The following is a 25631-nucleotide window of genomic DNA, read 5'->3' as shown; positions in this document are numbered from 1 at the left end:
CGTGATTTCATTTACCACACACACACACACTGGAGGACGCGTGACGCTTGCACTGCTTTCAGCCTCAGCCGCATCATTATATGAGGACTTGATTGCATGAACATCATCTCCAGAGCCGCTTAGTCACTTCATGAGATTTTTAAAGGGATAGTTCACCCAAAAATGAAAATTCTGTCAGTATTTACTCACCCTCATGTTGTTCCATCCCCGTAAGACCTTCGTTCATCTTCGGAACACGAATTAAGATATTTTTGATTAAATCTGAGAGCTGGATCACTCCTCCATAGGCTTCTTAAGGCAGTGGTTCCCAAACTGTGGTCCGCGGACCACTAGTGGTCCGTGAGGGTACTGCAGGTGGTCCGTGGAAAGGCAAAATAAAATATAAAATAATATTTTTCACCTTCATTTTACCAGGAATCCCCATAAAAAAAATAAAAAGTAAAAAGAATATGTAGGCCTATATTGATATAAAATTTTAATTAAATTGTCAGGTTATTGTGTGATTACTAAAATAGGCTAGTGGTGGTCGGCCGTGACGTTCAAGTTCAGTGCCGTTAGAACCACAACATGGATCGGTGGATAGCAACTGGTTCTCTGAAGAGGAAAGCGGCAGAGGCAAATATTTTGCCATTATATAAAATATTTGTCTGATTATAATTTCACCAACAGTAATTCTGGATTGCCTCCACCAAACAAGTAAATAGGAAATAAGCAAATCAGAATACTGCACGCCAAAACAGCAGTATGCGCGCAAGCGTGAAACGCTATGTTTCTTCTTGCTGCGTATCTTTTACTGGGGTCTCCAACACGTCGCTCGATTGGAGGTAGCTCGTCAAGGGGCCGTTCACATATCGTGTCTTTTGCGCTCTCAAGTTCATTATTTTATGTAGGCGCGCGGCAAGTGCGCTCATAATTGAAGTGACGCACTAATTTTTTTAGGTGCAGCGAGATGAAAACACCTCAACTTTTCATAATGCCGCAAACGCACCGCAGTTCATGTGACAAGAACAAACAAATCAGCTTCATCCTTTCCGTAAACATTGAAAGCTCAATGAAGAATGTAAGAATGCACGTGCACCCAAACACTACGGGTGTTTTTCTCTTCTCCGTAAATAAATCTTGTAGCAGAGCTACAGCAAGCGTTTTTCGGTGGTGGAAATCTATTAGCTACTAAGCACAACTAAGTTGTGGAGAGCGTGCATAGCAACGACAGATGCCACGGGAAAATCGGACCGAATTTTAATATTAGCTAATAATAAAAGATAAGCTAATGTGCATCGATGTAAATGTCAAGTTTATCTTTTTTGACTCATTCTTTTTATAAGAATGATTTAAAGGCTGAAATATGTGAGGTTTATCTTTTTATAAAACCTTTTTTTTGTGAAAAATTATTTAAAGGCTGAAATATGTGAGGTTTATCTTTTTATAAAACCTTTTTTGTTATAACTTTATTTGAATTTCATTTTACTATATGTGCCTATAGGGGTGGCAGGGGTTGGCCGCAATGTAAGTATCTGGATATTTGCAGCGGGGCGAGGGATTCGATTACCTCTCTCTTTTTTGACCATACATGTTTGCATCCCTGAAATGAACCTGATTATGCCCTCGGGCGCTTGAGTAAATAAATAAATTAAATATATGGCAGCCGTTGTGTGCAGTAAACTTTCTTTTAACAAGCTGTTGTACTGATGTGATGACCAGTTATAGTTTTAATGTTAGTAAGCCTATTTAGAGGTGCGGATTAATTCAGGAAGGACTGTGTGTAGATATATTTTATTATGTGTATTATGTGGTGGTCCGTGAAAATTCTTGATTACAAATAGTGGTCCACACACACAAAAAGTTTGAAAACCCCTGTCTTAAGGGATTGACACTTGTGCCCCGAAAAGTTATTAAAGACATCGTTAAAATAGTCCAAGTGACTACAGTGGCTCAATCCTAAGTTTATCAAACGACGAGAATACTTTTTGTGCGCAAAAAAAACAAAAATAACAACTTTATTTCAAATATTAAATTCCTTCTCTGTGGGCCTCGAGTCAGTTCACCTAGTGATATAGCGTAAGCTTCTGTTGTTATACGTCACATGCATCACACACATGACCAGCGTCGGCCGATAGTGAGCCTACGTGTGACGTAGCTCTACACAATCACACTAGGTTAACAGACTCGAGGCCCACAGAGAAGTGTTGTAAACCATTTTCTTCTAAAGTTTAGGAGCACAGAAGCCAAGACCAGGAGACTCTGGGTTGTATCTTTTAAGCAGGATTCTTTATTTGCTGTAGTCTGCTTCGTCCAAAATCTTACCCAAGTCAAATCTAACTAAGGGAACTTTACATTTTAGTGTATATACATTTCAAGGGCAGGGCTTAACATTTTGATGAACAAAGCATGTAAATGAGCTGAGACATGAGAACAGAACGGTTCAGGACTTCTCGCACTGAGACAAGAACTCCAAGACAAACGGTCTCAGTAATAAAATAGCAGGTGTTCAAACTTGCTCAGCATGACTCTTCACCCGGTAAACAACGAGATCAGGAAAAGCCTAGCCTTCTAGTACTGAGATGGGACAGTCAGGAATATCCCACTGGGAACCCCTACCGTTTGCAGAGATTTCCTGGTCCCATTATTTATAAACTTTCTCAATATAAAATACTATTGTATTGGAAATCTAAATTAAACATTTAAATAAAATTTGTAATCCTACATTTCCCCCTTTGAGAGTTCTAAATAACTCTCACAAAATACAAATTTAAACACTTAAACGTTCATTCTTGTAACTTGTGATTGTTACAGGCATATAACGCATGTTCTGTGTTTGCTTTTCTGCAATTGCCTAACAAGTTTCCAAACCATGAAGAAATATCTTGTCATCTGGTGTACTTTTGCTGAAAGATCAAGAACGTCTTGTTGGATTTTATTCAAGTTCTCTGTTGGATCCATTAACCTGGTGCAGCACTCAGGTCCGATGATGATGCAGGCTCCTCCTTGCGTTGATAGAATGTAATCCAAGGCCACTCTGTTCTGTAAGATCATTATCTTGTGCGAAGCTAGAGTGTCTGCCATGTTACTGGTACAACAATCTTGATCATGTTAATGGATGACTGAAGAATTCGTATGAGTCTCTGCAGTAGAGCAGTATTTGTTCAAACACTATGGTTGTAAACTTTTTCTGAGTCTGCTATTGTTGTTCCATCTTTCCCTATTTCTTAAAGCTTTGACACCTAAGGAACAGTGAGGTAAGGATGGACTAGGATAGGGCCTATGAGGGAATCTTCACCCCAGGGTTAACCCTCGAAGCCTGTTGCGTTCAGTTCTTCCCGGGGCTCCTCACTGGTTCCGTGTCCTAACCTATCCCTGAAGGTGGGGGAACAACTTTACAGTGTGAAACATTAGTCCAGGTTTTTTTTTTCCTGACACAATACTGCAGCTGCTGTAATCAACATCACTTAATGTGGTTCATGCCATATAGGCTCTAATGGCTTGTTTCTGAATTACTTTCAATTACTTGAGCTGAACCGTCAACAAACAACTCAAATTCTGAATTCTCTATGGGAGTTTATTATATTTCACTTGAAGGTGTGTATGTAAGCGTAACACAATCATGAGTAATTTCTCCTTCATACCCTAACAAATCCTCAGTCATTGCAGACATCATACATGAGGATGGGTTCTTGACTGGTGCACGCTGTAAAACAATGTTCGGGGCTGTGGGGGTAGTTAACCAATTTCCCCAATGGGAGGAGGTGACAGAAGTTTCTTTTGTAACTTTTTAAACTAACCCTTTAATGCCGTTTTTAAGAGTTCAAAACTCATTCACTTCTTGGAGGGGGCCCTGTCTACAGGGTGTCACGTGATTTTCGTGCATCTAACCTGGAAATTGCCATTGCCAACATCAGGCCCGAAAATATGGCAAAATCATTTACTATGGTGATTTTTATTAAGTATTTAAGTATTTGAAATACTCCAAATACACTCCCTCAAAATATTTTGTTACAAAATACATTTAAATTTTTCCACACCTGCAAAATACAAATTACAAAATACACTAAAGTAATTAAATACGTATTTAAAATACATTTAATTGAAATACTGCCCATGTCTGACTAAGGGAACTTTACATTGTAGTTTATATACATTTCAAGGGCAGGGCTTAACATTGTGATGAACAAAGCATGTAAATGAGCTGAGACATGAGAACAGAACGGTGCAGGACTTCTCGCACTGAGACAAGAACTCCAAGACAAACGGTCTCAGTAATAAAATAGCAGGTGTTCAAACTTGCTCAGCATGACTCTTCACCCGGTAAACAACGAGAACAGGAAAAGCCTAGCCTTCTCGTACTGAGATGGGACAGTCAGGAAAATCCCGCTGGGAACCCCTACCGTTTGCAGAGATTTCCTGGTCTCATCATTTATAAACTTTCTCAATATAAAATAGTATTGTATTGGAAATCTAAATTAAACATTTAGATAAAATTTGTAATCCTACAGAAGGAAATTAATACTTGAAATAAAGTCGTTATTTTTGTTTGTTATTGCGCACAAAAAGTATTCTCGTCGCTTGATAAACTTCAGATTGAGCCACTGTAGTCACTTGGACTATTTTAACGATGTATTTAATAACTTTTCAGGGCTGGCAAGTTTCAATCCCTTAGAAGCCTATGGAGGAGTGATCCAGCTCTGATTTAATCAAAGATATCTTAATTCGTGTTCCGAAGGTCAACGGGGTTGGAATAACATGAGGGTGAGTAAATACTGACAGAATTTTCATTTTTGGGTGAACTATCCCTTTAATGCTTCAACTGAGAAAAGTTGTCCTAAACACACAGAAACTCAAAGATCTCCACGGCAACCCATCAAAATAAAAGTTCGGGTTTTCATAGGGCCCTAAAAATTAAATTTTTTGTTAAACTGTAAATAAATTGAATAAGTTTGACTTCAATTAATTAGAAATGGTTTTTGATACTAAAATTTAATTTAACCATTAAAAAGTTTTACAAAATGTTTACAGAATGCTGATGGGTGCTCCCTGCACTTTTTAAGATTATTATTATTAATAATAATGTTATTAACAGTTCTCAGATTTAAAGATGTTTAAAATCATTTAAAGAAAGTATTTGTCAAAACCCTTTGTTATTCTTAATTTTGACATTAACTTACATTTTTACACCAGACATGGTATCGGCTTAAAATATCAATTATCGGTCTACTTGATCTGTAATAATCGGTATCGGCATCAGCCCTGAAAACCACATATCCGTCGACCCCTAGTACACCGAAGTGTCAACTGTTAGTGAAAGAGGCTGTAGTGTAGAGCCAGTCCAATTATATAGCTATAAGCCACGCCCATTCTGGCGGGCTTGAAGCGTCCTGATTGGTTCGGGCATCCTAGCCGACTCGCCATAGGTTCGTGCAGTTGCCGCAGCACAAACCAATGAGCGAGCTAAGGCGCTCGGCTGTATGTCTGTATGGAGCGAATTATGTGCCATAATTAAACAAACAAATACAGCATTTTGCAAACAAAATCGATCTGCTTTGCAAAGGAAAATTCGACTCGCAAACGAACTCGATCTGCTTTGCAAAGGTAAACTCGACTCACAAACAAACAGAAAGCAATGTTCAAATACAAAGGTCAATTTGTGCGAAAATGCAGTGGAGTAACAAATATGTATTGTGTTTTGCAAATATAAATAAATGAGCCTAGACAATATTTCACAAATAAATACAAACCATCCTACAAATTGCATGTAACCTTTGAACAAATACCAAATCTAGTGCAAACAAATGCATATCTGTCTGTTTTGATTGTGAGACACTTGGCTTTTTATGAGATCTCTCGGCTCGATTTTCTCACAAATGTGTCCAGGCCGATTTTCTCACAAATGTGTCCAGGCAGATTTTCTGACAAATGCAGTTTAGCAACTTCCTCTTCTAAAACAGTAGATGGCGCTAAGATAGGGGATTAATTTAGCGCTAGTCTCCGGGGAGAAGCACTGATTTGAAACGCGTTTGCCTACAGCTGAGGAAAATGAGTGATGAACAGGTGAGTCTATCTTACTGTATCTATAATCAGACATGGGCAGTATTTCAATTAAATGTATTTTAAATACGTATTTAATTACTTTAGTGTATTTTGTAATTTTATTTTTTCCACACCTGCAAAATACAAATGTAGTTTGTAACAAAATATTTTGAGGGAGTGTATTTATGGCTCGTTTCCACTGAGCAGTACGGTACGGTACAGTACGGGTCGGGTCAGTAAACCATGATCCAGCTAGCGTTTCCACCGCCAACAGTACCCTACATGATAGGCGTGGTGTTTGCCGGAAAGAAGCGATCAACGTCATTTTCGCGCGAAGAAGAAAGCGACAAAGTAAACACCGATGGATGGCATACAGCAGATCTTGTCCTTGCTTCTCGGCATGTTTGTCACAAGAAGACAAGCGCCGACATTAGGCATTTCTCAATACCAAGTATGTAAAGTTCTCAGCAGAAGGACTCCCGAGGACGCGAGTCCAGTAATTCTCCAAATGGAACAGCGCGTTCTTGAAAGCGTCACTCAGCTCGCTCTGCATGTACATTTTAGGCAACAATAAAACGAAATATGTTATAAAACACCACTCTGCCTCTTTTCGTTTTCATTTAAATAAATTTTAAACATTATAGGCACAAAAATGTGGTTCAGGCAATGTATAGACCTGATTATATACATGTTTAACGTTATCCTATTTATAACAAAACGAAATCTAAAACACAACCCTGCATCTTTTCGTTTAAATTAAAAAAAATATTAAACATATTCCAGGCAATATGTGCATTTTGATATTACAGTGATAATCTTGTAATAAAAAATGACAAAACTCAACCCTATCTCTTTTTGTTAAATTTCAGTTCTATCAATAATAGCCATTATAAAAGTATAAGTAAAAGGTAACGTTACAAGAAATAAAGCAAACAATTCAGTCAAATATACAAATTCAGCGCTAGTCTAACGTTAACTTTACAACGGAAAAGTTATAGCCTAAATATATGAAACTTCACTTAGCCCTCAGCCAAAACGATTGGCCAGTGAACGAATTATCGATTCACGAGACCAAAGATCAACCGTTAGATATACACAAGACGAATTACCACTACAGAGTCAGCGGCAAACGTCAGAACGACTAGCCGAGGAAAGGCTGTTCCAGGTGGGGAACATGAGCGCCGAGCGCCCGATGATCGCCTGGAATGGATCAAATTATCATAAATCATTATAAATAAACCGCAGATTTGAGCTTTAAACAACTACATTCTCGCCTCAAAAACTCTTAAAACTACATTTCGTGAAAGAATAACCGTAGTATTATATTCCAACTGTATATTAAAAAATGGTGCTTCTTATGTTGCCATTCCCCTTGTAGCTCGCGCAAGTGACGATACTCTGTCAACCAATTAGCTTTCTGCAGTGAGTCTAGCTCCTCCCTTTAGTACCGTTTACCCAAAAAGTGGTACGGTACGGTTCGGCTTTTTGGTACCATTCACAACTTTTGACAGTGGAAACGCAAATAATTGCGTACCGTACCGAACTGTACCGTACCGCTCAGTGGAAACGAGCCATTAGAGTATTTTAAGTACTTAAACACTTAAGAAAAATCACCATAGTAAATGATTTTGCCATATTTTCGGTCTGATGTTGGCAATGGCAATGTCCAGGTTAGATCCACGAAAATCACGTTAGACCCTGTAGACCGGGCTCCCTCCAAGAAGTGAATGAGTTTTGAACTCTTAAAAATGGCATTAAGGTAAAGTGTTTTGTGAAAAATATACAGTCCTACACACACATATTGCACACTGAACGGCATTATAGAGAAAATAATTGTGCCTTATGAAATCAATGCAGATCAGTGTTGTCAATCATTCATAAAAGGACATCATAGGCCCTACCTATTATGAAACAGCACGTCTGTCGTAACTCCACTGAAATCTCCATGCTATGCAAGCGTTCACAATATAACATCCATCTGCAGTTTTTACACGTTTTTAAACGTATTACATATTAGAAATATTGATATTGATTTTGTATAAAATAATAATCAATCCTATTGTTTTTCAGTAATTGCGCATGCAGCGCGATTCTATTATGGAACAGGCATATGCGGTCAGGGCAGTTAGAGTCTCGTGTAAAACAAACCCACACATATTATGATTAATATGATTAATCATATATATTATGATTAAAATGGAATTTTGATTTTGTGACGAAAATTCTCTGTCTGTTATTTTTACACAAAAATTGCTGCAGAAGATGCTTTCCAACAGATTTTATCGTGGTTTTTGTTCAACTCCATTGACTTGTATTGGATGTTCTGTGAGGTACGGTATTACTCCGCCGCCGGAAAAACGGAAATGGGGTTGTTTGTATTCTTTCTGTAGTCTTCCAGTCGCGGTATCGTAGGCTACGCTATCCAAACATTGGTAAAGGTGCATTATCGCCACCAACTGGGCTGGAGTGTCTATTATTCAAGCTCTCAACGGAAGAATGTCCGGTTGTGAGGCGTTTGGAAAAATAGGTCCACAGTTTTACAACGAATGGTAAAACACCTGTTGGAAAGCATCTTTTGCAGCGATTTTTGTGTGAGCATATCAGTGAACACCCCAGACCACTCGTGAGTTTCACGTCTTTGTAAACTTCGGTTTTGTGCTAACACAGAATCCGAAATTCTCGGGACAGCAGCATTTGTCCAAATTTCAATCTTAACCGTTTTATTTAATCAGAAACGATCTTAAAACAGGGCTATAAGTGTAAAATACCGAATTTGTCACGAGTAGAGTAACGGTGATAATATGGCTACGTAGACTACATCAAACACGTTTTGCTATTAAGGGCAGCCTACCACACCATTGATGTGAACTTAGCTATACATGCCATTTACGTCAGAGGGAGCTATTTCAGGCCCTGTAGAGATTTAGTGAAATGCCCATACTTTTTTATTTTGCTACTTCGCCATTTTGAATTTACACATTTCTCATATTTGTGGTATTGCTACTATTTGTGTTATTGACCTTTCAGTAATAAAAAAAAAAGACTTGAACCTTGTATAGGCTAACTTATAAAAACAGAGGAAAATTGCTTAACGTATAGGCTACTTTGATAAGTTAAAGCAATGTAAAAACATGTTGTCACAACTTATTGATCTTATCCTTTTTACATCAACACCAGTGTTGGGGAAAGTTATGAAAAGTAATGCATTACAATATTGTATTACTCCCTTAAAAAGTAACTACTGTTATTGCGTTACTTAGTTACTTTTTTAGAAATGTAATGCGTTATGTTTTTTTGCGTTACTTTTTTTCACCTGGGTTGGGGTTGTTTTTATAACAAAAAAGTTATATTTTGGGGCAAATGTAATGAATAAACTTTATTGTCCCTGATAGGGAAATTTGAAATGGACTCCATAGCCAGCATTTCGCCAAAACCTGATTCATTAAAAAATTACACAAAATATTAAAACACATCATATACACATAAAAATAAATAGACTTCACTAATTCATGTTCAACAATCTAATTGATACCGGTACAAAAGTGTTTTTGAACCTTTTACGTTTATAACGGAGAGTTCTGTACCTTCTTCCAGACGGTAAGAGTTCATAAGAGCAGTTAAGTACATGAGATTCGGTCGCTTAAAATCCTTTTTGCCTCATTTAACGTGCATTGCTCATTCAGAGTCTGAATACTAGTATAGTCTTTCCGTCCAATCATTTTCATCGAAGTTTTAACAATGTATAGTATCGTTGATTTTGATATTTCAGAAAGATCACTAAGTGGACAGACCATATCTGATCACACTTTCTAGTGTAGACTGATAAAAAAGGAACATAATTTTCTTATCAACTCCATAAAACTACAGTATTCGTAAAAAATACAATCTCTGGTGGAGACTTTCACACACCCAATTAACATGCTTGTCCCATGTAAGAAATTTGTCTATGCACTCCTAAGTACTTGTATTATTGCACCTGTGTGATTTCTTGATTATGAACAACTATGGGCATATGATCTCCAATGCCCTTGGGGTCAAAAATTATTTCCTCCATTTTCTTAGTATTCACTATTAGAAAATTGCTTCACACCAAACAACAAATGAATTAATCTCAGAATAAAAAATAGAATAGGAGTCTTGTTTTTTCAGCAGACTTAAAATTACTGTATCATCTGAGAATGATATCATCCTAACCCACTCGATCACTCAGTGCAAAAGAGCTAGTGAGCTAACACAGCCCTGAGGAACGCCAGTGCTTCAGTATTTTACTTGAGATAAACTATTATTTACTTTGACTCTCTGAGTTCTATTTGTTAAAAAGGAGTGATACCACTGTATAATTGTAGGATTTACTTTTAACTGCTTTCATTTTTTAATTAAGAATAGTATTGAAGGCTGAACTAAAGTTGGCTAAAAAGCACTCGTGCATAAGCATCGGAATCCTCCAGATGGCATCAAACTATTGATAGCATCACCTGTTCCTTTTCCTTTCCTATAAGCAAATTGAAGTAGATCTAAGTGACTATTAACATTTTCTCATAACATTGACACCATACACTTCTCAAAACACTTCACCCACCACTGATATAATGGCAATTAGTCTAAACTCATTGTTCTTGGTAGGACGGGCCGTTTTTGGCACAGGAATTATAATAGACTTTTTCCAAATGGCTGGAGCTATTTCGGAATCAATAGACCTTTGAAATACAGAGGACCATACCAGTGACAATTCCCCTACACAGACTTTAATAAAAAAAAGACGAAATACCATCAGGACCAGCGGATTTCTTTTTCACATTTTTTTTTAATAATGATTGAACATAACCATCGTCAATCAACACCATATTGTCACCTCGATCAGTAGTAGAGAATTCAGTTCCTTACTACATTCTTGATCGAAATTTTGATTATCAAACCTTAGGAAGAAACAGTTCAGGAAGAAAAAGACCATTTTACACCAAAAGTGAATAAGAAGCCTCAGGCTGAAGGAAATTCAAATTCATGCCTTTACAGTAGATGGTGCAGCTCAAACAAACCTTTCAGCTCTGCTGCCATTCTGGATAACGTAAAAATAGGATGCAGGGGAAAAAAGTTTAACACTTTTTTTTACCAATAAAAATATTGCTTATTGCTTTTTGCCAATGGTTTAACTGAATCATCAAAGGTCAGAAGCAAGTACATTGGACAATAAAGTTAAAGATTAAATGCATAAAAATTTATATTTTATTGAATATTTAGTTATTGGAGGTTTACGTAGTATTCAGATTCTGCATTTCACTGATTTTTTTTCATTTTGAGGAATATTGAATCTTTGAAAAGACAAGAGAGCTGTCAGTCAATAAATGGGAAAACCAAGTAATGTCTCGGTTACTAATGTAACCCTCGTACCCTGAAGTATGGAACGGGAGACGTAACGTCGATGTGACAACGTAATTGGGTTCACTTCAGGGAGCCCTATCATCTTCGAGTGTCTACAGAACGAGCCAATGGACGTTGGTGCGCGTGAATCGGGTCACCCGCCCCTCAGCGTGGGTATAAACAGGAAGTGGTCGCACGCACTCATTGTTTTTTGCTGAGGTGCTGAGATCGTGACGGCCATACAGCGATGGTCAGCAACCGTGGCGACGGGACGTTACATCTCCCATTCCCTCCTTCAGGGAACAAGGGTTACATTAGTAACCGAGACGTTTCCTATCAGTCGCTCACGTTCAACATGACGTCGCCGTGACGACGTAATTGGGATCCCTATGGAAAACGCCATGGTTAATGCCACATCCAGCGCTCTACGCAAGACTCTCAGACCCCCAACATTGATCAGCAACGCTGCTATTGGCTGCTCACCGTGGCCAAAGAGCGCGCTCAGTTTTTTTCTCCACAGAAGAGCAAGAGTTATTGAAGGATATGCTGAATTTGAAAACTTAATTAAAACGCCAGGGAACACCTTAAAGTGTGAAAAAGCCAGGAGAGAGGGCTGGCAAAAAGTAGCAGACAAATTAAGTTTGTAGTTAGATGTTTTTATCACTTATTACAGTATATATATATTTATATTTTAATAATTTCTAAATAATGAATAACTTTGTTCATTGTAATGTCAGAGTCACCACCCACTACTAGAACATAGGAACAAGTAAAAGTGAAGTACTAGAATATTCTACATAATAGTAATTTGGACTACTTATACTAGTCTCTTTTAAAAAGGCACTGTTAATAAATGTTTGCCTGTTTATAAAAGCAACCAAGAAAAAGGCTGAGAAATAAAAAGAAAAGAAAAACAAACAGGTGGTGGTCCTGCACCCCCACATTATACACAGGCAGAAGAGCTGACCCTCGGGTTAAATGTGAACCTTGTAGAGGGCATCCCTGGGTTCAGCTCTTCCTCAGACCCACAGCCAGGAGCAGCAACACCTTCACTTCTGGTAAATGAACTTTAAATGATCCTAGTACACTGTAAAATAATTTGTTGCTGCATTAAATTAAGTAAGCCTATAATCCAAATGGCTGTCCAGTCATATCAGCTGTTAAACCTAGTAATTAATTGCTTTGACTTGTGAAAGTCTACATGTGTGACTGTGAAACTACATAGTTAATGTAAAAAAAAAATATGTAGCCATGAGTTATTGATCACATTTCCCCCCAGTGTACTTCATTGTAATGCAATTGTGTTTTCCTCTTTTGTGCAGTTTTAAACAATACACCAACACTTTTATGTGTTCCCAAGCAGGTGGCTGAAGCATGTGCAGTAAGACTTTTTCTAACGTTACATCAAAAGGGAAGAAAGTACAACACTTTGTAATGCCCATTTTCCCCCCAATGCACAGGACAGTGAAGAAACCCTCTCAGGTATCTTTAAGTGGATAAATAACTTTACTTAATTTACACTTGAGTAGGCCCTACCTATTATTTCTGAATGCAATATGAGTTGCAGGAGTCCACATCTACAGAAGAGTCTGCACAAAGCAGTGATGCAGAGGTGGGCAGTGTTGTACTTTTCCTTTTAATTTTTGATGCATAAGCCATGTGTTGACAGGTTTACCCCTAACCCTAGAAAAGAGTATTTTGAAAATAATTGACAACTTAAAGGAAAAAAAAAACTGGCACTAGAGATAGAGTTGCTTCATAGGAACTTCAGAGTAAGTGCTAATATATTATTTCACACAGAGTACAATATATATTATTTGCAGGCAAAAGATGACTTGATCACTGGCTTTTCTTTACAAAGAACAATTAAAATAAAACTCAAAGAACTAAGCATATTTGTCTTGTCTTTTATTAAACATTAATGAAATGTTTTCTATTTTTTCTGATGGTGCAATGTTATGTAATATGGCCCATGCCATGTCACAGGCCCCTGTCAGGTGCAACCCTCAGACTTTTCAGATACTTTAGTTGGCTAAAGTTCACTTCATTGTGTGCCCTTGTCCTGGCTAGAGCTGCATTGTAACTGGTCTGGGGTTTGGGTCAGGGAATGGGGTCAAAACACCTGTCTCCAAGCAGGATCCTGCTGTAATCACCTGTTTAATGGAAAAATTCAGTTCTGTTAGGATAAGGATACGTGTATGTAATACAGTGAGCTTGATATTTATATTTTTCCTTACCACGTTCAAATAATGTGCATAAATCTCTGAAAATTCTTGAGTCATGCACAGATCCTGGCCATATTTGTGATATGGAACATAGTCACACACCATCTAAGAGATTTTAGTCAGTCAACTGCCTTTTTAAAATTTGATATAATACTAATCTGGATAAGAATCGCAATAGTAACTTGCCTGCACTGTTATTAAAGCCCGACTCGGAGTCGAACATTTATGCGTTTCCAACAAATTAATGATGTAAACGACATCCTCACGAGTCATGAGAAAAATGATATCTCTCAAAAAGTACACTATCGCGCTGCACTAAAAGACTTCCCGTATCAGCTCCGCTTAAAAAGCCGCGATCTAATCCTGTTAACATGAAATAAGCCTGCTTGCGAGCAGGTTCAAGCTGGCGCACCTGTTGCTATGACAGCAAGTCCAGGATGAGCGTCGAAGAACCAAACAATCCAAGATCATGCCAAATCGCCAACAATCAAATCCAGCTAACTGAGTTAGCGACGTACGAAGAACAGGCCCCAGATCTTGAACTGACTCAAAACTAGGCTTTTTAAAGAGCCCAGCCAGCTGCAGCCACTGACGAGCGGGAGGAGTTCCAAGATCCAATCTGCCGTTGAACCACCAATCAGCTGCCGTAACTGTTACAGAAGCCATCTTACCTGTTAGAAGAAATACAAACACACAAACCACAAGCAATGCCAGAAAAGAATCACTATAATACGTACCCAGTGCTCTGGGGACGTAACAGTGTCTCACAGTGGATTCGAACCTGGGTCTCTCACACCAAAGTCATGTGTCTTATCCACTGCGCATTAAAAGCAATTGGGATTGAAACCTGTAGGTCTTTGAAGCCGACACCTCTTTGCATCTAAACAGTAGGTTTATGTGGCAGAGCAGCTCTTTCCTTCAACTCTTTCCAGAATCCCACTACCTCCCTGCTTAGTTTGAAGCCAAACAACAGATGGAAAGAGCAGGAGGGAATCGTTTAGTTGGGAAGATCAGCATGTTCCATAGTGCAGAACAAAAATCACAGTGCTATTTCCTACAACAGGACACATCCTGTTAAATGATCCACTAGGACCACTTGACAAGCTACACAAAATCCAGAGAACTATTAGAGCAAATTGCAAATTTCGGTTATTGTGTTTTTATTCACTTTACAACAGCATGACTAAGGCTTACAAAATGCGGGTACTATTTAAATTAGGGTTGATAGGAAGTCATATTATTGAAATTAGCCAAAATTACATTTCATGATTATTCTAAGTATGAATACTAAGAGTGATGTACTGTAAAATGTTCAAAACATTATTGTTATGTACATTATTTTCTCATTAAAAAAAAACAAAGCTTCAAACATTTTTGTAACTTTTGGTCTGAAGTGTGAGCATGACATCAGAGAATGTGAATGTGCAAAGATGACCCTATTCATCCTAAGTAAAAGATCAAAATAAGCCACTTATCCTGCTATTAAAAGTTTTACAAATTTAAGATGGTATAGACCAATTTGGAATTTGACTTCACTATATTGAGTTCAACCTTTATTTTAAAATGATAATTGTTTGTTTTACTTGCGTTTTTGCAGTTACCCCTATTAAATCCAGTCACGCAGCAGCTCTTTTGCCCCTCAGTCCGGTGGTGTTCCTGCGGGAAAGTGATGTCAGTGCATACCCTTTATTGCACCTTTAACTCATCTAAATAAGTTAGCAATTTTCAACATTTTTTATAAGTTATTCAATTCAATTCAAATTTATTTGTATACTGCTTTTACAATACATATTATTTCAAAGCAGCTTTACAGAAAGTGCATTTCAGAAATGTACATAGAAAAATGCAGTTAGTTAATCATGTATTAATTTAGGGCATAACATATCGCCAGCGTTGAGTCGTCTCTTCACAGGCGTCGAGTTGTCTCTTCACAGGCGTTGAGTCATCTCATCGCAGGTGTTGGGTGATCTGAAGTCTCCGTGAGAGGCTGGATACAAATTGGAGCTGACGAACGCCATTTACCTCGGGACTAGCGTCCTGAGATAACAGCAGAAAAGTAAATGGGAAATAATTAGCATAGCTGCTGTTCATAATATTAATGCATTCGATCTGATTCAACAGTGTTATAAAAGGTAAGCATTTTGTGAATTCTTGGATAAAGAGATGCGTCTTTAATCTAGTTTTAAACTGGGCCAGCAAGTCTGAGCCTCGAACAATAACAGGAAGGCTATTCCAGAGTTTAGGAGCAAAATGTGAGAATGCCCTCCCTCCTTTAGTGGTCTTAGATATCCTAGGAATGACCAGAAGCATCGAATTTAGTGATCTTAAAGAACGCAATGGATTGTAGAGCGATAGAAGGTCCATTAAATACACAGGAGCTAGACCATTTAGGGCTTTATAGGTCAGTAGTAGTACTTTGTAATTGATACGGAACTTAATAGGTAACCAGTGTAGAGATGATAAAATTGGTGTTATATGATCGTATTTTCTTGACCTGGTAAGAACTCTAGCAGCTGCATTTTGCACTAACTGTAGCTTGTTTATTGAGGATGCAGGACAGCCAACTAATAAAGCATTACAGTAATCTAGTCTCGAGGTCATGAATGCATGAACTAACTTTTCTGCATCAGAAACAGATAGCATGTTACGTAGCTTAGCAATGTTTCTAAGGTGGAAAAAGGCTGTTCTTGTAACATGTGAAATATGATTTTCGAAAGACAAGTTGCGGTCTAGTATAACACCCAGGTATTTTACTGTAGTGGATAAAATAACAGGACATCCTTCTAAATTAAAGTTGTATTGTACAAGGTTTTGTGTGTAGTTTTTTGGACCAATAAGTAGTACCTCCGTTTTATCTGAATTTAATAGCAGGAAATTACACGTCATCCAGCATTTTATATCATTTAGACACTCTGTCAATTTAGATAAGTTAGTGTTTTCATCTGGTCGTGATGAAATATATAATTGAGTGTCATCTGCATAACAGTGGAAATTAATTCCATGTTTTCTTATAATATTACCAAGTGGCAGCATATATATTGAGAATAGCAGACAACACCGATCCTTGCGGCACTCCATAGTCTACTGACGTTATCTTCGATTTTTCCCCATTTAAACAGACAAAATGATAAAGGTCTGATAAGTACGATCTAAAGCATAATGCCTGTCCCTGAACACCAGTGTAGTTTTGTAGTCGATCCAAGAGTATTTTATGATCTATAGTGTCGAACGCAGCGCTAAGATCGAGTAGAACTAGTATTGGGATACAGCCTTGGTCAGAAGCTAAAAGTAAATCATTTGTAATTTTAACCAGCGCAGTTTCTGTGCAATGATGCGGTCTGAATCCTGACTGAAATTTTTCATAGATATCATTTTCTTGCAAGAAAGAACACAATTGAGCGGACACAACTTTTTCTAGTATTTTAGACATAAATGGAAGATTTGAAATGGGTCTGTAATTTGCTAGGTTATTTGGATCTAATTGTGGTTTCTTAATGAGAGGTTTTATTACTGCCAGTTTGAATATTCTTGGGACATGACCTAAAGATAAAGACGAGTTAATAATATTGAGAAGAGGCTCTTCCACTACAGGTAACACTTCTTTCAGTACTTTAGTGGGTATTGGATCTAATAAACATGCTGTTGGTTTAGATGCAATGATAAGTTTATTTAGCTCTGTCCTATAGTTGTAAAGCGGTGTAGTTGTTCTTGAGGGGCGAAAATTGAGGCTGAATCATAAGACACCATAAAAGATTGTACATTTACAATTGTGTTTCTGATGCTTTCTATTTTCTCAGTGAAGAAATTCATAAAATCGTTACTACTATACTGTAACAGAATATTTTGCTCTGGTGATGTCTGTTTATTTGTTAGTCTAGCCACGGTGTTAAATAAAAACCTTGGATTATTTTGATTATTTTCTATTAGTTTGCGGAGATGCTCAGCCCTGGCTGCTTTTAGAGCCTTTTTATAACGTGACATACTGTCTTTCCTCGCGATTCTAAAGACCTCTAAATTAGTTTGTTTCCATTTACGCTCTAAGTTATGAGTTTCTCTCTTGATAACATGCGTAGCACTGTTGTACCGTGGTGCCTTAGTTTTCTCTCTAACCTTTTTTAATCTGATTGGTGCAACAATTTCTAATGTACTAGAGAAAATGGTGCTCAAACTGCTAGTCATTTCCTCTAGTTCATCTAGTTCATCTTTGTTTGGGTTCACTGAGCAGCTGAGATAGATCAGGTAAGCTATTTGAGAATCTATCTATAGTGGTTGGAAGGATTGTTCTGCCTGGTCGATAACGTGGCGCAACATGACAAATTTCAGCAGTACGTATTATGCAAGTTACCATGTAATAATCAGTGACATCATCACTTTGCGGTACGATATCTATATCGGTTGGATGGGTTCCATATGATATAATAAAATCTAGTGTATGATTTAGACAATGAGTGGGACCACTGACGTTTTGCTTGACCCCAAAGGAGTTTAATAAATCCGCAAACACAGCCCCTAACGCATCATTTGTGTTATCTCTGTGCATGTTAAAATCTCCAACAATTATTGCTTTATCGACATTGACCAATAGATATGAGAGAAAGTCTGCAAACTCTTTTAGGAAATCAGCATAGGGCCCTGGAGGTCTATATACAGTAGCCAAGGCTAGAAATAATAGGGTTTTCTTTCTTACATCTAAGAGCGTAACATTTAGCACAAGTACTTCAAACGAATTAAACCTGTGACCTGTTTTCTGAGTAACATTTAGAATTAGGGATGGGCATGATTAATCGACGATCGATTATTGATCATTAAGAATTTCGTCGATCACGTTAATTTGTTATCGATTATCATTAAACTTATGCTGCTGCGTTGCGTAGTGTGAGTGGAAAGTGAACGTGTTCCCCGGGCTGGTTGGTCAAGTTAGCGCGGAGGTACCTGTGCATCCCGGCAACGTCAGTCCCCTCAGAGCGGGTGTTTTCAGCGGCTGGACTGAAGCCTTGTTTACACTCGACGCGTCCGCACGAGCGCGAAGGTGAGCGCGGCAAAAATGACGTCATTGCGGTATTCGGTGTTTCACAGGCGAGCGCGTCGAGTATAAACGCCTCGTCTGTTTGGGGAGGTGCGCGCGCAGTCTGTGGAGACTCGCGCTGCAGAGCCAGGCGAAAGTGTAAACGAGGCTTGACGGTCAGGTTGCGGTCGCGTCTGACCTCAGATCATGTCATCAACATGCTTATCTTTCTCAACAAAAATCAGTAGACTGGTGTAGAAGTTGTATGTGAGTTACTAGTTATTTTTTATGAGGCTTTGTTAAGTAGCCTAGCCTAATTGATTGTTACAGTAGGTAGGCTAATCTCTCTCACCCTCTTTCTCGACTCCGTTCTTGGATAGTTTTGAGTTACATTTTGACAGAACCTGTCAGATCTAAGTATTATTATGTTTTTGGTTAAGTTATTGTTTAACATGATTTTTTTTATTATTTATTATTTTGGAACAAACGAAGGTCTCTGTTTAAGAACGCCAACTCGCAGCTGCAGGTTCCGTTGCTTTTGAGCACCGCAGCGCATATATCTTCAAGTTTAGCCTAACCGAACGTCCAGTTTTACTGCCACAAGTTGATCATCTTGTAATAAAGATCTAATCGAGGAAAAAACGCGCTGTATTTGTGTATTTTCATTGCATTTTTAATTTATAAAAAGTATATAATATAAAAATAAATAATGAATTTGAATATAAAAATATTAATGATTAATCGATAGTCGATCGTTAATTCTCCCGACGATCGACTAAGAAAATTTAATCGAATGCCCATCCCTATTTAGAATATCTCTATAGATTGTTGCAACACCGCCGCCACGACCGATCAGACAGGGCTCATGCTTATAACAGTATCCTGGTGGAGTAGACTCATTTAGACCGAAATACTCATTTGTTTTAAGCCAGGTTTCAGTAAGGCAAAATACATCGAAACTATTTGCTGTGACCATTTAATTTACAATAACCACCTTAGGTGTGAGCGATCTAATATTTAGAAGACCTAGCTTTAGAAATTGTTTTTGTTCACTGATATTGAGATTTTCTGGTTTAATTACAATAAGATTTTTCCTAGATCCTACAGTAGATGTATTGTTTGGCCTCACTAGACGAGGAATAGACACAGTTTCTATATAATGTTCAACACTACTTATATCAATTAAGTTGGGACAGCAAAGACTGTGATTTGGACTTTGACTTACTAGTAAGATGGTGTGTAACGTCTTGGAGATGTTGTCCGACAGAACAGCCGCTCCGATTCTGCTGGGGTGCAGGCCATCAGCACGGTAGAGCCTAGGTCGCTCCCAGAACAGATTCCAATTATTTACAAAGAGCAGTTTCTGTTCATTACACAATGTCATTAACCATTCATTTAGTGCAAATAATCTACTGAACCTTTCCTGTCCTTGTCGGTACGTGGGAAGCGGCCCAGACACGATGATCGTTGCTTCAGGCGATGTGCTGTGTACAGTCTCGATCAGGCTCCTGTAGTCCTTCTTCAGAACCTCCGTCTGCCGCAGCCTGATGTTGTTCACTCCCGCGTGCAGCACAACAGCTCCGACGTGCTCGTCAGCGTTCAGGATCACTGGAACCTGTGCAGCGACATCTAAAACACGAGCACTAGGAAAGCAGTGAGTGCGCACCTTACCTTTACCTGAGGTAGCGCGGACATGACGGACGATGGAACTGCCGATGATCACGGCGTCGTCGCGTTCCAACTCGCGAAGAGGGGAGAAGTGGTTCCGGGTGGAGAGGTTCTTGCTCTGGTCCTGGCTTGTGTTTTCCGCTGTGGGATCACCCAGGGTCCATGGTGTTGTGTTGGTGCCAGAGTGAATGAAGCCAGGGATGATCGCGTCCTGGGTGGTTGCGTCCTGTGCAGAGAAGCACACGAGTAGACGAGGTCGGACTCAAAAAGTTACTATCCACTGACATGTGAGCATCGGTGCGTGATGTTTCAAGCGCTGATCGCCGATCTCGCAGCTCGGCTTGCCTCTCTAGCAGACCACGGACCTGCTTCTCCACGGACTCCAGCTCCAACAGCACCGAATGCAGCTCGAATGTGTCCTCACCTGCACTCAGAGGTAGAAGAAGAAGAAGTATTATTTATATAGCACCTTTCCAGAAGCTCAAGGTCGCTTTACATTGTACATACAATACATTTAGTCACCCATATAGTATTGCAGTCACATAGGATACATATAATCACATTATCCAAAATGCATATTAAAAAGATATGTTTTTAACTGGGTCTTGAAAGTAGCAACAGAAGAGGTATTGCGTAGTGTAAGAGGTAGCGAATTCCATAATTGAGGAGCATAAGTACTGAAAGTCCTTCCTCCTACAGTAGACAACCAGAAATGAGGGACCACAGTAAACCAAGTTCAGCTTGTCAGCCAAGTTCAGGGTGGAGTAGGTCAGACAAATATTGTGGAGCAAGACCATTAAATGCTTTGAACGTTAGAAGCAGTACCTTAAAGTGGATATGTGATGCCACAGGTAGCCAGTGAAGTTCATAAAGCAGAGGAGTAATGTGTGCAGAACGCCTAGTAGAGGTGAGGACTCTCGCTGCAGAGTTTTGAACGTACTGTAATCTTGCAATACGTATTTTTGGGAAGACCAAGAAATAAGGCATTGCAATAGTCGAGGCGTGATGTGATTAATGCATGAATTAAGGTTTCAGCATCAGCTAAGGTGAGAGAAGATCGTAAGCGAGCAATACTGCGAAGACGGAAAAAAGAGTTTTATAAATATAATACTTTCTGTCACTGATGTATGAAACGAGCCAGGAAAGAGCAGAGCCAGTGATGCCAATATCAGAAAGCCTAGAGATCAATATTTCATGGCAAACTGTATCAAAAGCAGCGCTTAAATCAAGGAGCATCAAAATGTTTATCAGCCCTGAATCCATGTACAAAAGAATATCGTTGACCACCCGAAGAAGGGCAGTTTCAGTGCTCTGTGATGGGTGAAATCCAGATTGAAAAGGTTCAAAAAGACCATTAGCATCCAAATGTCTTCATAAATGTGAAGCAACCACCCTTTCAAGGACTTTGCTCATGAATGTTAAATTGGATATAGGTCGGTAATTATCCATATTTAGGTGGTCAAGGCCTGGTTTTTTAAGAATCGGGGTCACCGCAGCCATTTTTAATTCGGCTGGAACAACGCCAGACGCTAAACTACAGTTTATCATATGTGTTATGAAGGGAGCAACCTTGGGCACACACACAAAACAGTAGGGATAGGATCAAGCCGGCAGGATGTGGAATTTGATTTCACAATTAGATCACTTATGGCAGCAGGAGTAGTTCGAGTGAAAGCAGAAAGGGAGTTTGTCAAGTGAGCGGAACCAGCTAACCTTAAATGAACATTTGAGTCACTTGTATGAGGAGTGTTTTTGGTAATGGATGTAGTGATTGACTTCAATTTATCAGAGAAAAATTGAGAAAAGTTATTTACAAGCCCCACAGAGCCCGAAATAACATGTTCTGGTGGATTTGTGAGTTTGTTAATCATTGCAAATAGTGATCTGGGCCTGCATTTGGAATTTCTAATGGTAGAGGTGAAATAAGAAGATCTTGCATCATTAAGGGCTGTACGATACCTAAGCAAGTGTTCTTTGAAAGCCAAAGAGTGCACGGTAAGTCCAGTTCTCCTGTATAGTCTTTCCAGGCGGCGACCCTCAGTTTTTATCGTTCATAGTTCAGGAGTGAACCAAGGTGAAGCACAAGTAGATGGAACCAGTCTAGTTTTAACAGGAGCATGCATATCAAGTATTTGAGACAAAGCATTGTCGTATATACAGCAGATCTCTGATGGACAGTTAGACCATAGACATTCAGACAAGGTAGAATCCCTTATTGAAGCAGAAAAAGAAGATGGATTCACAGAGTTGATTTTACGATAAGTCAGTGTTTTCTTCAGTGGTGATATAGCTACTGGAAAACTACAACTGAAGCGTATGAGTTTATGATCAGAGAAAGCAAAGTCTGAACCATTAACACAGATGTTATTTAAGCCAGATGTATATGAGATCCAGTATATGACCCCTGGAGTGGGTAGCAAAAGTTACATGTTGAGTTAGGTTGAAACAGTCCAGTACAGACATCAATTCATTGCATTGTGCAGTGTTTTCATGTATATTAAAGTCACCAAGCAGAATAACAGATGTATAGCTACCACAGACAAGAGTAAGTAATGCACTAATCTCAGAAAAAAAGTCAGTGGCATTTAGGAGGTCGGTAAATTAAGATTACAGCCAGTGGGGTTTGGCCAGTCATTTTCAGCGCTAGGTATTCAAATGCTGAAACATCGTGAAATTCGATCCTGGAAGTTTTAATAGTCTCAGGGCAAACTACAGCCAGCCCTCCACCTCTACGATGAAGACGCGGTTGAGAGAAGTAGATGTACCCAGGCGGAGTTAGGAGGTTCAGGTTGAAAAGGTCATTAGGAACCTGCCAGGTTTCAGTCAACAGTAGTTTGTCCAGGTTTGTGTCAGTGATTATGTCATTCAACACTGATGCTTTATCAGTTAGAGGGCGTGTGTTCAACAACGCACATCGCAGATCTGAAGATGCGCGTCTGCAGGCTCCGAGTTCAGGTTCGAAACGCAATGATCTCAGATTTCCAAAGTTAATGGATCGATTTCCCAGCTGTGTTATATCCGACGCACGGGTGTTTGTACAGACAACCGGAATGTTATTAAAAGACGAGCAGTGATAATTACGAAGTTTCTTCCGTGACCGGTGTAGATAGCGTGGTCGGCGTAACACTCCAAGTTGTTCACACCATTTATAGATGTCCGAAGCCAACCGTAACGATCCTTTGTATGTCCTGAGATGGGCTGCAGAAAATTGTAACGCCATCTCGGGGGAACAAGTTTGATTGCCGTCATTCAAAGATAGCACTAAACAAAAAAGACCAAAAAACAAAACCTGCAATCGGATACACGATGACATGACCAGTAATGTCCAACGCGACGACCTGCACAATAATTTATAAGTTTAACTACGTTAGCCAGAACCGTATCAGACCCACAATCCACACAATCCACAGAAGGGGAGGCTACCCAACCATACCAAGGATTGACACCACAAAAGAGTAGCATCTGCCTGCAGACACGGAGGCTGCATTTTCAGGACCCCACTTCTAGGTCCGCATTTCTAGGACCCTAGGTTTTTAGTGACAACGCCACCTACCGAATTAGAGGACCAGCGAAGATGGATGACATTCAGAGTGTGAGTATCAAATGCGAATCAATTTTGATTTGTTTAACTTTAAAAACAATTGTGATAAGCCTGTGTTGACTTATTTACAGCACAATAAACTATAGCATGTTCGTTCTGAAAGCTTGTTAATTACTCATTGTTTTTCCATTTTCTCTCTCTCTATTATTTTTTTTTCTCAGTTCAGAGGGGCTTTATTGACATGAGTGTTTCTAGAACCTTTGTTCCCACAACATCAAAATCATTTTTTTTCCCAATTCTTTGAACAGTATGCAATAATTGTATTATGAACATTAATTGGTATGAAGATTGATATCATTATTTTTATCATTATCATTACTCTGTGGTAACTAAGATCTTTTAAATATGAAATTTAAAATTAGAGAGTAGAACATGTTCAACTAAATGTTCCTTATTTAATTCACTTCTCTTTCTCTCTCTTAGCAGTCAGTGATGATGTTGTCCATGTGTTTGTCCATCCATTGTAGTTTGTCTATGTGGTTCACGTCATGATCAAATTTGTTTTTGTGTGTGTTCTCAATTTCAGTTGTTATATATTATTTTGTAAAATATGTTGTGTGTTCAAGTTCAGGTGTTATATATTATTTTGTAAAATATTTTGTGTGTTCAAGTTCAGGTGTTATATATTATTTTGTAAAATACACAATCTTAAATCTTCCCCCAGAGTCATCCTTGTCTTCCCTCTGTACTTGAAAATGTGGTCCATCTAGTGACTGAAAAGACTATAACATGATTCCTTGTTTATTTTACTTGAGTTATTATAGTATGCTACTTAGACCCAATAATTTCTCAACATTCCTAGGAACCTGGTTTAATTGCAATAAAGAAAGTAGTATTTGGTTGTTATAAAACTTAAAACTAGGGTCCTGGAAATGCGTTCCTGGGACTGCGGTTCTCCGACTCGGTAGGTGGCGCTGTCACAAAAAACTAGGGTCCTAGAAATGCGGTCCTAGAAGTGGGGTCCTGAAAATGCAGCCTCCGGGACTGCAGACAGATAATATTGCCACAAAATGAAAAAGAGAGGGGAGACTCACAGTATCAGATGTCGCGAGGGATAGGGATGCAAAGTGGAGAGGGCTCGTAGCCGATCAGTGTGACAGGATCATTAACTTCTGAGCATTTAAATAGTCCAGTGAATAATCCAAGTGTTGATTGTGTAAGAAGGTTCAGTGAATAATACAAGATCGATTCCAAGAAAAAACATATCAAAAAAACAGACGCAGAACAGCAGACAAACACCAGCGTGAAGCGGCAGCACAAGCGCGCCTAGCGTTCTCACACCGGAAGTGACACTTCCGGTGTGAGAACGACAGGTAACGTTGCCCTATCTGTTTATTAAACAATGATTATAAATTGTTGACCCTAATTTTAGCTAGAAGATTGAAAAAAGTTATGGATTCCGTAATTGATGACTCACAATCCGGATTCATGAAAAATCGACATATAACGAATAATATAAGATTAGTGTTGGATGTCCTGAACTATCCAGAATTGATTGAGGATAATGGGTTTATATTATTCTGAGATTTTTATAAAGCATTCGACTCGGTAGAGCATCAGTTCATCTTTGACACGCTTAAAAAATTTGATTTTGGGGTTTTTTTTCTGCAGCAATTAAAACACTTTATAGAAAAGGCAACTGTTCTATCAAATTATTAAATGGTACTTCCCCTAGATTCGATATTACTAGAGGAATTAGGCAAGGGTGCCCTGTCTCTCCATACCTCTTTCTATTAGTGAGTCAACTTCTTTC

The 25631-nt window shown here is 38.7% G+C and overlaps 1 long non-coding RNA gene across 1 annotated transcript; it reads right to left on the bottom strand.

Annotated features, from left to right (window-relative positions):
- Positions 1-13270: 13270 nt before the first annotated feature.
- On the bottom strand, positions 13271-25169 carry LOC143723504 (uncharacterized). The gene is made up of 4 exons (XR_013197136.1): positions 24913-25169; positions 19835-20701; positions 13617-15641; positions 13271-13532 (listed from the first exon to the last, which is right to left on the bottom strand). It is a non-coding gene; the product is annotated as an uncharacterized LOC143723504 (long non-coding RNA).
- Positions 25170-25631: the final 462 nt, after the last annotated feature.

The sequence above is a fragment of the Siphateles boraxobius genome, unplaced genomic scaffold (genome assembly GCF_051911475.1).
Source record: "Siphateles boraxobius isolate OS27281-9 unplaced genomic scaffold, OSU_SipBor_1 7, whole genome shotgun sequence".
Taxonomy (NCBI): domain Eukaryota; kingdom Metazoa; phylum Chordata; class Actinopteri; order Cypriniformes; family Leuciscidae; genus Siphateles; species Siphateles boraxobius.
Note: the sequence above shows the minus strand (reverse complement) of the source record. Positions and strands in the feature narration are given on the sequence as shown.